We start from the raw sequence: 16,491 nt of genomic DNA on the forward strand, positions 1-16,491 counted from the left end.
ATCTATCTCTCTCTTTTCTTTCTGTCTCTTTTTTTGTCTTGCTATCTTTCTTCTCCCCCTTTCTCTATTATAGCCAATGGTTAGTAGTAGGACACATAAATACATTTTTTGCTTCATAAGAATGGATTCAAAAAAGACCCAGTCCCATCCTCATAGAAGTGGTAAAACTGATCTCTTCTGTTTAGGGAATAGGGTTTGATGCTGGGTAAATCACTGTAGGCTGCTGTGAAGTCATTTCCATGTCAGGTAATTTAATCTGTCTATCTAGTACGTTTCTCATTCAACCAGGTTTAGAGCTATATCAAAATAAAAGAATATGAATTTGAAAGGAACTTTGGAAATATGCTAATTTAACTATGTGAGAGAAGGCATCAAGCAAATTCCTGTGGAAAGAAGTCTGGCTTTGCAGTCTGGGGACTTCCAGATTTAAAGATGAGGGAAAACAGTTTTGGGAGTATTATTGATATGCCCAAGGTCATACTGTCAAGGCAAAGGCAAAGAATGAAATTCTAAAGATGAATAGGAGTGCAGCTATTGGAGACTATAAGTAGAATTGGATAAGAAAATTAAATGTTTGGTTGAAAGAAACATGGTTTCCCTATTACTCTTATGGCTAATATTCATATAGCACTTGCTACGTGAAATTCACTTTATATATTGATCTTCCTTGATCATCACAACAATCCTGAGAGGTAGAGACTATTATTATCATCCCCATTTCACAGCTGAAATTGGGGCAAGCAGAGATTAAGTAACTTAACCAGTTTCACATAATTAATAAGTGTTAGAGGATAGGTTTGAATGGACATCTTCTAAACCTCAGTCCCAGAATCCTATCTACTGATGCAGTCTAGATGCATAGTACTTGCCTACCTACTATCTATCTATGTATATATCTATTTATCTATGTATCTATTTTCTATGTACATCTATCTATCCATTCATTCAAATCTTCACAATTGCCAAAGCCAATTCTTTAAACATAATCAGGATTCACATCCTGATTCAGACACATATAGGTTATATCCCCACAGGAGCTCATCTAACTTCTCAATGACCCTGGCAACTCCCTGAAATGATAATTTGCAGAACTCTTCTTAATCAGCATTGGTAAAAGGTGTTTTCTTGCCAAGAGTCCTACTCCTATATAAAGTTGGAAACAGAGGCCAAATATATTTTAAAAAAAATAGTTTCTAAAATTAAAATTAAAAAACAAATGGGTTCATTTGGAAGATCCACTTACTTTCATGCCCGAGTTAGAAATTGGGACAAATGCTGAACCTTTAATAGGGAGAGACACTTCCATGGCTTTTAAAGACCTTTCTTAGATTTCAGGCAAAGTTTAGTGTTATATCTGTACACAGCTGGGACCATTTTAAGAATCCATGGTGAGACTAATTGACCAATTTTACCATCAATTAGCTCTGAATAAAAGAGGAAGAGGAAATGTCAAGTTGAGGAGGAAGTTGGCTATTCAAATGATATAGTGGACAGGAAGGAACCTAATCAAATTAGATTGACACTCACCTATTTAACTATAATGAGAAAAAGAAGATATATGTGTTATGCTTAAATTTGAAGGAAGGTTTTCAAGTTTTGGTTGGTTTGTTTAAAGCAACAATGACCTAGAGTTGCCAGTACCATATCATTGCTTAATTTTGCAGGGTTCTGATATTTCAATAGATTTGTGATCTCGTTAATGTGAGTACTTCTTACAAATGGTATAGGCTACAACTCATCCACATTTGCTCTTGCTGAGCAGTTCTTGACTGTGTCCTATTATCTGTTCTTTATACAAAATACTCAGAATACTAAGTAGGAAAGGTCCTCTTTCTAAACCTCTTTACATCTAAGGATACCAGTAGAACACAAGAACAATGTCCCAGATAATCATGCTTGCTACATTGTCAGACCACTATTTTTGTAATCATAATTTGTTTTGATAAGGAAAGAAGAAAGAAAAGAAAGAAGTGGGGAAGGAAATAAGCATTTTAAAAGCACTTACTACATGCTAGATACTTTGCAGATATTATTTCCTTGATACTCATAACAATTCTGAGAGGTAGGTGCTATTATTGTTGTTGTTCCTATTTTACAGTTGAGAAAACCAAGACAAGTGAATTGCTCAGCATCACATAACTAGTAGGTTTTTGAGGCTGGATTTTAACTCAGGTCTTCCCAAATCCAAGTTCAGTAAACCATTCACTGCAGCAACCATCTGCTTCTAGGAAGATTCTCCTATCATTTTTAACTGGCAATTCTTATCATGATTTGGGTGACTGGTCACATTAATTCTCCAGAGACGGTTATTCTATGCAAACATGTGTTATTCGATTTTAGCTGTTATTTGTGGGTTCTAAGCAGATAACACAACTTCTTTGACTTTCAGCTAATTTCTTTGGAAACTCAGAGAAATTCATACTTTTCAGTACTTAAATGATTTTTTAAGGTTCATATAGCTGTGCTATCCTGCCATCTTAAGGTAAAGCACCTATTTTCACTCAAGTATCTATACTGATACCCAGGTAGCTACCTAAACAATTGAAACAAAAATGCATTATTTGATAAAATATCCAGCTAATTATCTCAAATCCCTACTTTGCAAAGGACCTCTTGTTGTTTTTTTAATTTTCTTTTTTTAAAGCATAAAGTGACAAATACCTAGTAATTTTCTTTTAAAGATTATGAACTGATAAATTGCATCTAACTACATATGTGAACATTTTCATATACAAAGAAAAGAAAAATTGAAGCATATATGAAACCATGAGATAGTTAAGTGGCATAGTGAATAGCTGAGCTTGGAATCCTGAGTTCAAATCTGGATTTGGACACTTACTAGCTTTGTGAACCTGGATAGTCACTTAACTCTGCCTCAGTTTCCTCATCTATAAAATGAACTAGAGAATATTTCTCCAGTATTTTTGGCAAGAAAACCCCAATTGGAGTTTCAGATATTGATGAAAAAAACAAACAAACAATTGAATATAAAACCATGAATCTTTACAACACCCTTCATTTTTAAAATTATATTTTATATTTAAAACAATATTATTAACATTGTCCTATTTGTCTATGTCAGTTCTATCAGTTGTCTTCTGTATTTTGCAACAATTTTCATTGTCACTCTTTTCCTCCTTTTTTCTATCGCTATCACTCTATCTTAAACTTGCCATCACAATTCAATCCCCTTCCAAAACATAATTCCCCCTCCTTCTCCTGAGAAATAAGTATAGTGAAGTAAAACTGTATGGTGCTATTTGAAAAGGTATATCTCATTCTTCATTTATAGTTCATTATTTTTCTGCTAAGAGATGGAAAGAATATTTCTGCATCAGTTACCCGAAGTTGTAATTTTTTTGAGTTCTTAAGTATTTAAAAGTTGTCATTTTCTCTTCAATGTTCATTACTCTCTTAAAATTAGGATACCCCCACTATTTCAAAGTCCGATTCTTTTTGTACAGCAAAACAACTGTTTGGATATGTATACATATATTGCATTTAATTCATACTTTAATATATTTAACATGTATTGGTCAACTTGCCATATGGGGGGTGGGGAAGGAAGGGAAAAATCAGAACAAAAGGTTTGGCAATTGTCAATGGTGAAAAATTATCCATGCATATATTTGGTAAATAAAAACTATTAAATTAATAAAAAATAGGATACCTCAAAGTTCCATTTTTGTTTTCCTTTACATCCTTTGCTACCTTTGAAGATATTAACAATGTGAGGGAACATTTGTCTCCTATCTATATTGAATAATATCTACTTCATTATAATTTACCATCTACCAGTTGCACAAATTTATTTGCCTTTCTAGATTTTCATTGTCTTCTGTGTTTTCATTTAAACAATTCTACTTGGGTCTGCTCTATTATGTCAATGGTGTTGTAAAACCCTTTATTTTTATTAAGGTACATCCCTCTATCCCTTGCATTATGCTCAGTTTTGTGGGGAAAATCTTGCAAAGAATAGATTGAAAGTAATTTTATTTTGTTTGTTAAAAGTATCATATTCTATGATTTCCTCTCTTTTATAATTGTAGTATAGTCTTCTGTGATTTTAAATGTGATTCTATACCATTTTAATGCTTTCTGGTGCTTGTGGCACTTTTATTTGACCAGCAATCATAAATTTTGGCTATAATATTTCTGGATATTTTCTATTTTTTTTCTCTGAAGGTGACATGTTTCTTTCTGTTTAATGTTACCTTCTGAGTTTTTAAAAAATTTCTTAAAAGACATTGGTATTCATGTTTGGTTTTTTGGGCAGGAGGTGTTCTATTTTCAGGGGATCCAATTATATTTATTGATTTTAAGGTTACTTCTTTTTTTTTTAATAATAAATGCCTTCATATAAATGTTTTTATCCTTTGTCTTTGTTTAAATATTGTTATCTGATCAAACAGTTCCATTTTCCCTATTTTATTTTTTCAATGAATACACTACTTGAGTGAGATTTTTCATCTTTTGTTTTAGGCTACTTATTCTGCTTTCAAGATTTTCCTCTTTAGAACTTTAATTTTTAAAGTAATTTCTTTCTTCAAGCTACTCTTGGCATCTTTGTGGCTAGATTATTCCTTTTTTTGAAATATTATTTATATTGGCTGTAAAATTTCTGGATTTAGGAACTGATCTGGGTCAGCCTCTGTATCTTCCTATACTTTTGGATGAAGTAGTCAAGTCCTGTATGTCCTTTTTTCACTTCAGAGTCTGGCTACTGCTGTAATAATCCCAAATTAAATGACTGAGAATAGATCCTTCCTCTTGGTTTCTTCTCCTGTTTTGATGTGATTCAATTTAAGCATCAGGCCTCAAGGGATTGATTTCATTCCTTGTACCATCTTCCTTTGGGGATTTAATCCATTCCCTGCTGTGATTCTTAGTCCTCCCAATTCAATGTCAAAAGTTATGTTTTTCTCATGCATATTACCTGTTATTAAGTTATTTCTATCAGTGTGTTTTTGAATCATGGCTCTGGAGTTTTAGGAAATGTTTATATGTGATTATTATTGCTTCATATTTCTCTCATGAGTCCCCTCTAAGAGAGTTCTGACAGGCAGGCTTCAGGCTCCATTCAGTAAAGGCAGGGTTAATTTCTAACCTCCCTGGAGTATATTGCTCATGATAAGTTGTAGGTCCTGTTTACTAGATCTTGCATGATTTCCATTTTGTTTATGACATCTCTATCTAGCCCACATGATTCTAGACATATTCTTGTATAGTCCTAGATGGGATGAAAGAGATGATTGCTATTTCTCTTTGTCTTCTTGATCATTGTCCATCTGGTGCCCTTTCAATATTTGCTTGGTTGTTGATGGAAAAGTTGGATTCCTTTAGGAAATCTTAAGTCAGTATTTTAATCAAAAGAAGGTCATCTCATTTTAAAGGATTCTTCATGATATTCCTATATCTGCTTGACTCATCTTGATGACTTTTCAAATAAAGCAATGGACAAATGTCTGAGATGAAAATTTCTTCCCTTTCTAGTAACTGAGCTTGGTGATGACCAATAAGAAAAAAACATCAGCCTCTATACCATGGCAACAATGTTTCAACATTTCAACAATTTCAGATCTATATTGCTCCAATCATTCCAGAATCATGAAGGAGATTGTGCAATTTGTACTAGATTTTTCACATAAAATTTGAGATAGGTAAGAAATAAAATAGAAGTTCGTATTTCACAATGAGAAGTGCTTTAACACAGAGAAGCCTGCATAAATCTGTGGATAATCTAATTAGATTCAGCTGAACTCTTTCAAAATCCAGGATTACAGATTTACTTTATCAAGATTCAAAGACTTTTCTGATATGAAAAAAGTTTTAAGTTACAATACTGACACATTACAGGTTAGAGTACATAAATAATTTTCCTATATTTGATATAGTTAAACATTAGATATAAATAATAACTATTTTAAAAGTTCAAAAAAAATTAAACATGTGTGTGTGTGTGTGTGTGTGTGTGTGTGTGTGTGTGTGTGTGTAAAATCTCATGATTTGGTACTCAAAAAGAAGACATATCTCAAGTGGTATAGACCACTCTTAGAAATGAAATTATGTTATAATTGTGAATGATTTCAATGGGAATAAAAATATTGTTGCTTTATAAATTCATTGATAATAGTAAGTTACATTCTAATTATGGGATGTAAAATGTCCTGTTTGAGTAATCATAGGATTTAGCCATATATACTCAAACACAAAGCATCAACAAATAGTGCTTTCATAAAATGTACTATAGCTGGAGGAAACATTTGTTGAAGGAAATTATATTTGAGCTGAAAAATGAAAATTTAGGGGTTCTAAGAGGAAGAAGTGAGAAGATGCCAAACGAAGAGAAGTTTAATGTTCAAAACAAAGGAGATAACAATACTATTATAGTCTGTATTAACTATCTTAATCCTGAAAAATTGTATTCAATTCTATTCATTCAATTTTGTGTGAGATATTGGCATTAACAATCAACTAGTGAGAGGACTCAAAATATATAATAGAATTAAGAGTTGAAGAATGCATATAATGATGGTATGGAGAAGAGACTTGGGGAAAAATGATATTAGCTTTAAATGAAGGGCCATACGGTGGGATAGAAATGAATTAAATGTCACAATAAAAGGCTTCCCCTTATGTGAGTGATGAAAAGTCACCTGGAGAGGTAAGGTCTCTATAAGTGGGATATAGGAGGGGGTGCTCTTCCAGTTCTTTGTGGGCTTCTCAAACCAGATGGAATCTGTTTCCCTGTGTGCCATCTCAACTCATACTCTATTGTAGTTTTGTGCTTGTAAAGCACCTATTCGATATAAAACTCTTGAGGGTCCTATTGAATTAGAACATAATAGATTTGAGTTTTGCCCATCATCTGTTGAGGGAATTTATCTTATTTTGTATAGCCCCAGAGAGAGGAAGTAGGTCCAGTGGGTAGAAGTTGCAGGGAGACATATTTTGTCTCACTATAAAGATGAGCTTCTTCTAAATTAGAGCTGTCCAAAAATTCAGTAGGCTTCCTTAGGTAGTTGGTGAATTTCCTATTATTGAGCCCATATAAGCCAAGGCTAAATGACTTTTCCTCAGGAATACTGTTAAAAGGATTTAGATAGAGGTAGACAATTTCATGGATTTTCAACAATTTTTTTTATGGTCATATGGTCTTTAACAGTATGTCAAGCCTATGGACCTCTCCTAAGGGATGCTTTAAAACCATGAAATAAAATGTATAAATTATGACAAAGAAAACCATCTACAATGAAATAATTTTTTTTTCAGTTAAGAAACTCTTGGTTAAAAATCCCTAGAGAAGATCTCTAGGATCCATGCTAATATTAAGATCTTATGAGTCTATCTAAGTTATTTAAGTAGACTTCATTGTAGTTAGAAAGTTAGTTCTGACAATGCATTAAAGTTAATTAAAGGATTATGAAAATGTATAACAATATGGAATTTAAGGAATCTATATCCTGACTTCTTATTGTAACTATAAATTTCAGTTCTATGGTTTGAATGTATTTTATCTTAGGTAGGCATAGTATTTTTTGTAAGAGAGAGTAAATCCATGAGCATTTTGATATAATTCAACTGAATGTCATTGGAGTAACTAATGATGCTTCACTTACAACTAGGCAGTTGCATTAACATTTTAAGTCATGCAAACACTAATTAGTAAGTTAATCTTTTGGCCTTGGTTTATCAAAGTTGCTGCTTTCTAAGATGTTCTATCAAAATTTTCAGTAAAATTTTATATAATTAGAATATATCATATCATTTTTGATCTGACAATTTTTCATTATGGGAAAGCAATTAACATTCATATATAGAACTTTAATCTTTTCAAAACTTCTTACATTTATCTTATTTGATCCTTCAACTGTCCTGCCTGGCAGATGCTTTTATCATCCTCTATTGAAGATGGAGAAGTTGAGAAGTTAAGTGTATTCAGGATGACATAGGAAATCATGCTCGGAGGTCAGATTTAGATCGAGGTCTTCTACACTCCAAGTTCAGCTTACTTTTGATGATATTAATGCCATAAAGCAAAGTGAAAATGATGCTCTTAACTGAACAGTTCAAAATATATTTAGGAAAATATGAGAAGTAAAGATTCTAGCTCCTTAATTCCATCTACCACTTCTTAAATGTGTTCTACCTTTGGTCAATATTCCCTCAATTATGTTTGATAAGCCAACCTATTCTCCTTAATTAAAATGTTGGCAGGGAGTCTCCATGTGAATTTATGCCAAAGGATTTATTGTAATCTTCTTGTTTTATGATAGCCCATTTTGAATAGTGGCAGAGTAATTTCATAAATCCTTGTGAAGGAGACTCATGTACATGTGTGCTCTGTCTTCAACATAATCTTTTTGGGGTAACAGCGAGTTTGTGTGGAACAGAAGCATATTGCTCAAATACACTGTTTAATGCATTCATAAAAACAATCTAGTTGTGAAGGGCATTTATAGTTAATGGATGTGAAGAAGATGCTTTCTTGGCATAAATGTTAGCTATTGCAGCTGACAACAATGAATGCAAAAAAATCAACCATTGTAGAGATGTGTTTGGTATATTCTACTACTGGAAAATCTAAACATGGAAAGGACATTATTTGAAAAGATAGATGTATATAAATTGTCACAGCAATCCACAGCTCATGATTATCCAAGCAGTGGTCCTCAAACTTTTTAAATAGGGGCCAGTTCACTGTCCCTCAGACTGTTGGAGGGCCGGACTACAGTAAAAACAAAAACTCACACTCTGTCTCCGCCCCTCAGCCCATTTGCTATAACCCGGCTGGCCGCATAAACGTCCTCAGCGGGCTGCATCTGGTCCGCAGGATGTAGTTTGACAACCCCTGCAATAGAGGAAATAAACTAATTCTTGCTCGTGAAGTGCCCAGTACATGTTAACTTTTACTCTGCTCTCAACTCCTCTTCTCTATAGATTTCTTTTTACTTTGCACCAGCACCTTTCCCAACTTGAAAGTAGATAGGTAGTACAATATATAAAGCTTTGACCTGAAGTCAGATAGACCTGAATTCCAATGTGGCCCAGACACTCACTAACTGTGTTACCCTTGGCAAAGTCATTTAAACTTAGTTTTCTTAACTGTAAAATGGGTATTATTGTAGCACCACTTTCTCAAGTAAGTGTGAAGATCAAATGAGATAATATTTATAAAGCATTTGAATACTTCCTGGAACATAATAGGTGCTTAATAAATATTCTTGACTATTTCCCAACAACTTTTCTCTTTGGGTTAAACTCTACTATCATCATACTCCTAGGAGTAAAAACCTGGTCAGCAGGAAATTTAACTGAAATTATTACCAGCTGGTTACTCAAAGTTTTGTACCTCAATCATACCATTAAGTAGCTTCTGCTGCTCTTCTAATTGGAGTTGAAGAACTCCTCCCAAAGATTCCATTTAAAGAGGGTTCAGGATTCATAGCCCAACAGTTTTCCACGAAGTACAGTATTTGGATTTGACAGTACCACCAGCATCTGAACTGAGGACCTCTCCCTTTGTGTCCTATCTTTAAATTGTAAGCTCTTTGAAAGTGGAGAAAGTCTTTCTTTTTCTTGTTTTCCCAGCACTTAGCACAAGCTATTAGGTGATTAATAAATATTTGTTAAATTGAATTCAATTACATTAACTAAATGTTTATTGAATTAAAGAATTTCTTTCCTTTTATCCTGCCTTAGAGATACCTCTTTCCTGTTGGACATTTTGGCTAGATTTTAGAGTACATAAAGTAAGATCAAAAGAAAAGAGATTGTAAAGGTAAATTAAAGCCAAATCATAGATGGTCCTGAATGCCATACTTTGAATGACATAATTTGTTATCTAAACATAATTATCTGAAACATTTAGATACATATACTCTGCCTTAAGCTTTAATTACCAAGTTAAATGAGGAATAAATACATTTGGCTTATGTTATTCAAATTCCTTATGTACACTATCCAAATTAATTGAATTACTGCTGATTCTTCATCTCAAGCCCTACAAAGGAATTCTTATTAGTAGTGATTACTGAGCCTTCTCTGTTGGGTACATGATGTCAGGATTTTCCATCTTCATGGAATTTAAAAATAGAATGTGACCAGGGGTCAGAAAAAAGTGACATTCAACAGGAAGGAAAGCTATTGTGTCATCACCTGGTAACAGATTCACTGTACAGCAACCCATTCTGCTCCTGGGATGAAAGCAGGTGTTTTGCTTTAATTAAGACCAACAAAGACTTTTCCTGTCTCAAAAGGCTTGTATTTTTAGACACTAAGGTAAGGAAAAAGAGAACATTATCCCATTCTGTGCATGAAAATAAAGATTCAGCATGAACTGCATAATTAAGAATTGAAAGAGGAAGAAAATGCAATTCAATTAAAACTGACAGAATAATACAAGGAATCAATGGCTTTATTTGGTGTTTAATGATGATACTGTTTTCATCTCATTATCTGTGAGTCATAACCAGCTCAGCTTTAACCTAACTGTATTCCTTGCAGAATAAACTGAAATATGCAATTTGCAATAGCATCATCAATTAAAAAAAGAGGCTTATTTTAGATGATCATAAATTGATCTTGAGGGCTAGAACCAACCTTTTCCCATTTTAGCTTGTCATTTTATAAGAGTGATGAACAGTTTTGGTATTCTCTAGGGGGTACGTTGTGAAGGGTAGGGCTTGTGTTGCTAGAGAAAAATAATGAAAATTCATATGCTTTTGGGTTTGGGAAATGCTGTAGTCATACATCTTTAGATCTGATAATATGAACAAAACATGAAGGGGTTTAAATGACACTGGAAATATTAGATTTGTCTGGCTACATAAAATGAATCATTTCACTGGCATGAGATCAAGTGTAGCATGGCAGCAGCTCTTCTCTCTGGACTCTTGGACATCAAGCATAACTGTGAGGATGAAGGATATTAAAATTTGGGAATGGGAAGCCAGACAGGGAAGGCCAGAGAGAAGGAACATGAATGTGAATATGGTTAGGATTTATTGAATATTCTGAGGAATAAATCAGAGGATAGAAGACAATTTAATTGCTGTTTGTTGTTGTTCAGCTGTTTTTCAATCGTATGTGATTCTTCATGAATACATTTGGGGTTTTCTTGGCAAAGTTCCTGGAGTAGTTTGCCATTTCTTCTCCAGTTCATTTTACAGATGAGGAAACTGAGACAAACAGGGTTACATAACCTGCCTATAGCCACAGCGCTAGTAAGTGTCTGAGGTCACATTTGAACTTAGGAAGATGAATCTTCCTGACTTCAGGCCTAATACTGAGTATTCCACACAGGTGTTACAGGATTCTACTTTTTATATTCAAATGATGCAACAACAAGAACACAGGCCTCAGAGTAAACAAGGAGCTAGATTTATATCCCATTTCTGACACTTATTAGTCTTATTTAATATTCAAAATAAATAAGGAGATAAGATGACAATACTCTACCTTTTTAGTCTTATAAGCCACTTAATGTCCAAAACAATGGTAGAAAAGTTTACAAAAGATAGAACACATTTCAATTACTTCAAATTGAAAAGCTTTTGTATGAACAAAAGTAAAGCACTTAGGATAAGAAGGGAAACATTTGACAGGGAAAACATCTCTGATATGGGTCTGATATTCCGTTTCTTGCTTAAAAATATGTGACCTAAAAAGTCATTCCCAAAAATATTCAAAAGAAATAAGCACACAGCTCTTGAAATCAGAATTACATTTCTAACAAGTATGTAAAAGAATAAAACAAAATAATTATTTAAAAAAAGCAAATTAAAATAAATCTGAAGTTTTACTCTACATAGTCAAGTCCCAAAGGTGACACAAGTTGGGACTAGTCAATATTCATAGGATGGATTTAGAAAGATAGCTACATTAAGTATATTGTTTGGTAGAGCTATTGATTGTCCTGACTATTCTGAAAGGTTATTGAAATTTAGTGGGGGAAAAACAACCTCAACTGATCATATTTAGAAATATTCTTGCTAGGAAGATACCCAAATGAAGTCAATGACAAAAAAATAAGATCCCTTTATACACAAGATTATTTATAGCAGTACTTGGGGCAAATGTTAAACAAATTTTATTACAAAAGGAATATAACGCAATAGGATGAATTTGATTACTACAAAGCATGGGAAAATTTACATGAATTGATTCAAAATGAAGTTAGCTAAAATAAGAAAAAGAATATATGCAATGATTACAACTTAAAATAAAAAACAGTAACAATGAAGCAATTAAAATTGAATGCTGCAAAATGTAAAGGATTAAGTTGGACCTAAAGAGAAGATATGAATATATGAAAAGACATCTCCCCATTTTTTGAGTGTGGATTGCTGCAAATTATATCAACATTTTTGATATGTTGTTTATTTTTGTTAAATTGTTTTTTTCTTTACTTTTTCATTCTTGGCTATAAATTTTAAATTTTTTAAAATTCTGGGAGCAATAGGATATATTGAGGAAAATAGGTGCTATGAAAACAAGTTATTATTAACTTAATTTGGAAAAACCTTGATTTTTCTTTTTGGAAAAGGAATAGAATTATATGAATTCATTTGATTATGTCAAAATGTATACAGTAAGACTGATATTTAATAGGTCTTAATTGTTCTCACTGGTTTTTCCATTAAGTTTCGACTTCAGGATATCAGTTAATCTTTTAATTTATTCATCTTTAACTTTCTTTTGAATTGATTAATGTTTGATGTCACTTGCCTAGAGAAAACCAAGTTATTATATGCCTGTATTTGTAAATGATTATGATTTGACCTCTGGTATCAAACCTAAAGCCTTCAATTTTTATTCTTTCTTTGGTACACATTAAGAATTTCACACTTAAGAAGTGGAAATCCCATTATGACATCACTGCATAAAGTTCTGGTGTGATGAAGTAGATTTTTAATGTGTTTTTTTTCCAGTAGAGACATAAAACTTGATGTTATTCATAAATATTAAGTAATTCTTACAATGTTTTCCTAGGGTTGCTTTTAATTTAACTACTAACACTGTTAAGACATAGTGGAACCATAGTGGGTTTATGCTATCTCTCTGGAAGATGCCGGGTTTTATGTTAATTGTTTATGACATATTGTTGATGTATTTTAATTAGCATATAAAATATGAAAATTAAACGCTCTAAAATTCTTACCATGTTTACATCTTTTTTAGTTTAAACTTTTTTTGCAATACATGAATATGTTTCCATATGCACCATCTCTCTGCCTGATGATTTCTCCATCTTTTGGCAATACATTTACAATCACTTATGTTTAAGAAGATGGATTTAGACTTGCATCATGGAGGAAAATCATTAAGTGCTTTGATAGTAAGTCACATAGCACCATGAAGCATTTGAGCCTATAATGCTGGATTTTCTACATCCTCTTGCTTTTGGAATTCTTTACTCTCATGGAATTTCTTTGCTCCTTGAACCTCAATAGTATGGATTTATATTTGTTTTTTTTTTAATTTCTGTTGAATTATTTATATTGTTTTTGTATGATTAAGTTCCTTGTATCAACTTGAACTTTTTGTTTTTTTAATTTAAATTATTGATTAAGGATGTAAGAATTTACTCATATGCTTCCTCCTGCCTCAGATTCTCTTCTATTTCTTTTTCATTGCTATTAATTGGACAATACAATGTGAAATTTTTCTACTGTGTGAACCATCCAGACATTGATATAATCTTCCAGTAGCTTTCCATATGTCTTCAAGAGTTTTCTTAAATCACAAATGAATTGTGGTATTTGATATCTGTCCTGAGAAATGTTACAAAATGATCAAGACTTATCATCCAATCTGCTCTGGCCAGTGCACTTACTGTGAAGCTGCACAAAGAGGTCTCCTCTGTTTATACATGTATTATGGCTGTTATACTTCCAATGAAGCCACACATATACCTTAGCCCCTTCTAGAAGTCCCAGTCACATGTACCCGTTTTTGTTGAAGGCATTATGATAAAAGGCTCTTGCTTGGTCCTTGTAACAAGAAATCCATGGAAAAGATAAATGGTCACTGAGGAAAAAAAATTCCCTGGACTTTAAAAAGAAAATTATTTTTCTGCTTTTACTCTTTTCCTGACTCTCCAAAAATCTGGGATCCTTTAAATTCTCACTTAGACTTCTATGGGGGATTGGATATAAAGGAAAGAATCTTGCTCCAGATGTTAGCTATGGCAGCTAGTTGAATATAAATAGTCAGAATAATTATTTTGCTGAGGGAGAGACCACATCTTGAACTCTGACTGACTCCAGCTTTTTCTTTCTTTTCCTTAGTAAAGGTGACCACACAGGAATTAGAAGATGGATGGTCCTAGTCTTGGAGATAATCTCATAAATTCAAGGCATTGGAAGCTTCTGGGTCCTGGTGCTGGTTGTGCAGTTCTTAACAGCTTCTTAAAGGTAAAATGATCAATATAAGGAAGATACTATAGATGAAAGCATTGAGACCAAAAACTATAGTAATAACTAATCCAAAGATATGGTCCTACACTGAATTGCTTAACTAGTACAGATCTGAAATAAAAATGATTGATTTAGAAAAAAAAGTTTAAAATACCAACTTCCTGAGAAGAATATAATATGTAATGTTTTACTGTATTATGTTTTAAATATCTGTTAATGCAAGCTTTTGGGTCTTTTGTATTTTGTGGAAGAAGAAATATGTATCCTATATTTAAATACAGTGGCATGTAGCGAGCTGTCGTCTCCAGAAGCTGCCGGATCACTCTCTGGGAAGAGATCTGCTGTGTCTACTCAAATCTCTCCGACAGATTCTTCTTCCTGTAACGAACCGTTGTCTCCAGGCAGTTGCTGTTAACTCTTGTCCAAAGAAGTGACTTCCCTTCCTGCAGATAGCCCCGTCAAGCCATATGTAGTGCAGTCTTCTTCTTGAATCTCCTCCAGCTCTTATCCTTCTCCAGGCCGATCTGCTCTCTGCGCCCAGTGCTCTCTTTTATTCTCCCAGAGAATGGGCGTGGGATAATGCAAGGGCTTCTGGGAAGAACCACCCCAGCCAATGAGCTTGCCCCCTCTATCAAGTCAACCTGAGTTCTCACCTTGTAACCGTCCAGAAAACCTGAGTTCTCACCCAGTAATCCTAACATCTCCCCCTTTCTTTTGATTTAGAACATAGGACAGTCATGACCTTGAAACATAAATCCATCAATATGGGAAGTATTACAGATAATTACATAAATTACATAAGCATATAGTAACATAGTAACATAATACATGCTAGAAGTATATGACAAATAACATAATCAAATAATCATAAATTGAAAATTTATAAATGTCCATAAGTCCATTGTCCATTAGTCTCATCTTGTGTGAGGAAGTCCAATGATTCCTGCTGGTTTTAAAGTTCTTTAACAGTCTTTTTATTAGCCATGCTCTTTCGGTGTAAGATGTTTCTTAGATCTTCTCCTTTATTTTGAGGTCTTTCTCTTTTTCTATCTCTCTCCAGGTGCTTGTTGCCACCCATCTATTTCCTTCTTCATCTGTTTTCTTCTGTCTGTTAAAATACAAGCAAACCCTCTCTCCCAGGCAGTTAACCTACCTAATTTTCTTCTATTTACCACTTTCTAAATCTCTTCTCATCATCTGACAATTACATTGGAGTTGTTTGCACTGGGCACAGCCCTGTTGGTTTAAAAGGCCTGTATTCTCCCCAAGTGTAATCCATTTTTGCAATCTGATTGCCTTTTGACTGACTTATCAGGTAATCCCTTTCTGCCATGTGATTGCTTCTCTGCTGATTGATTAAATCAGAGTCCTGGCCTTCTAAAGGCTCTTTAGGTGTATAATTATGTAAATTTATATATAAATTATATAAATTATATATAATTATATATATAAATATATATAAATATATATATATAATTATATATATATATATATATATATAAATATATATATATAATTATATAAATTATATATAAATATATATATATAATTATATATATATATATAAATATATATATATAATTATATAAATTATATATAAATTATATAAATTATAATTATGTAAAATTTGAATTTTACATAATTCATGAAATTCCGCAAGCCATAATAAATTTTCTCCAGGTTCCAGACATGTCCTTGCTATGGATTTCCAATCATTCGGGGTTAGGACTTCATAAGACAAACCATCTAGTAACATTTTGACATAAGCTGATGTAGTCCCATAAAGGGTACAACCTTTTTTCAAATCCTTAATTTTATTCAAATCTAAAGGTGCATATCTTCTCCTTTTTTTACCTACAGAGTCAATCTCTTCAATCACAGGATATGCATGTATAAAATCACTTATATCCTGTCCTTCTCTCTTAGCTTTAACCAATGCTTTTTCTAATCTTGTCATAGGCTTAGGCTTCTTCACAGGCAATTCTGTTTGTGTTTCTGCCTCTTCCCCTCTTTCTTCCTCCATCTCTGAAGGTGAGGTTGATGTGGGCCTGTCAATAATCTGTTCTCTAGG

At 33.0% G+C, this 16,491-nt stretch overlaps 1 protein-coding gene across 4 annotated transcripts in view; it reads right to left on the minus strand.

Annotated features, from left to right (window-relative positions):
- The window catches only part of CDH20 (cadherin 20), a 274,337-nt gene that overhangs the window by 167,624 nt on the left and 90,222 nt on the right, over positions 1 to 16,491 (minus strand). Inside the window, exon 1 of one of the 4 annotated variants that reach the window (XM_074279061.1) lies at positions 8,752 to 15,136. The exons of the other annotated variants lie outside the window; for them this stretch is intronic. The gene's annotated coding sequence lies outside the window, so the exon portion shown is untranslated. Of the gene's footprint in view, positions 1 to 8,751; positions 15,137 to 16,491 lie in introns of those variants that run through there. 4 annotated transcript variants of the gene reach the window in all.

The sequence above is a fragment of the Sminthopsis crassicaudata genome, chromosome 1, assembly GCF_048593235.1.
Source record: "Sminthopsis crassicaudata isolate SCR6 chromosome 1, ASM4859323v1, whole genome shotgun sequence".
In the NCBI taxonomy this organism is placed as follows: domain Eukaryota; kingdom Metazoa; phylum Chordata; class Mammalia; order Dasyuromorphia; family Dasyuridae; genus Sminthopsis; species Sminthopsis crassicaudata.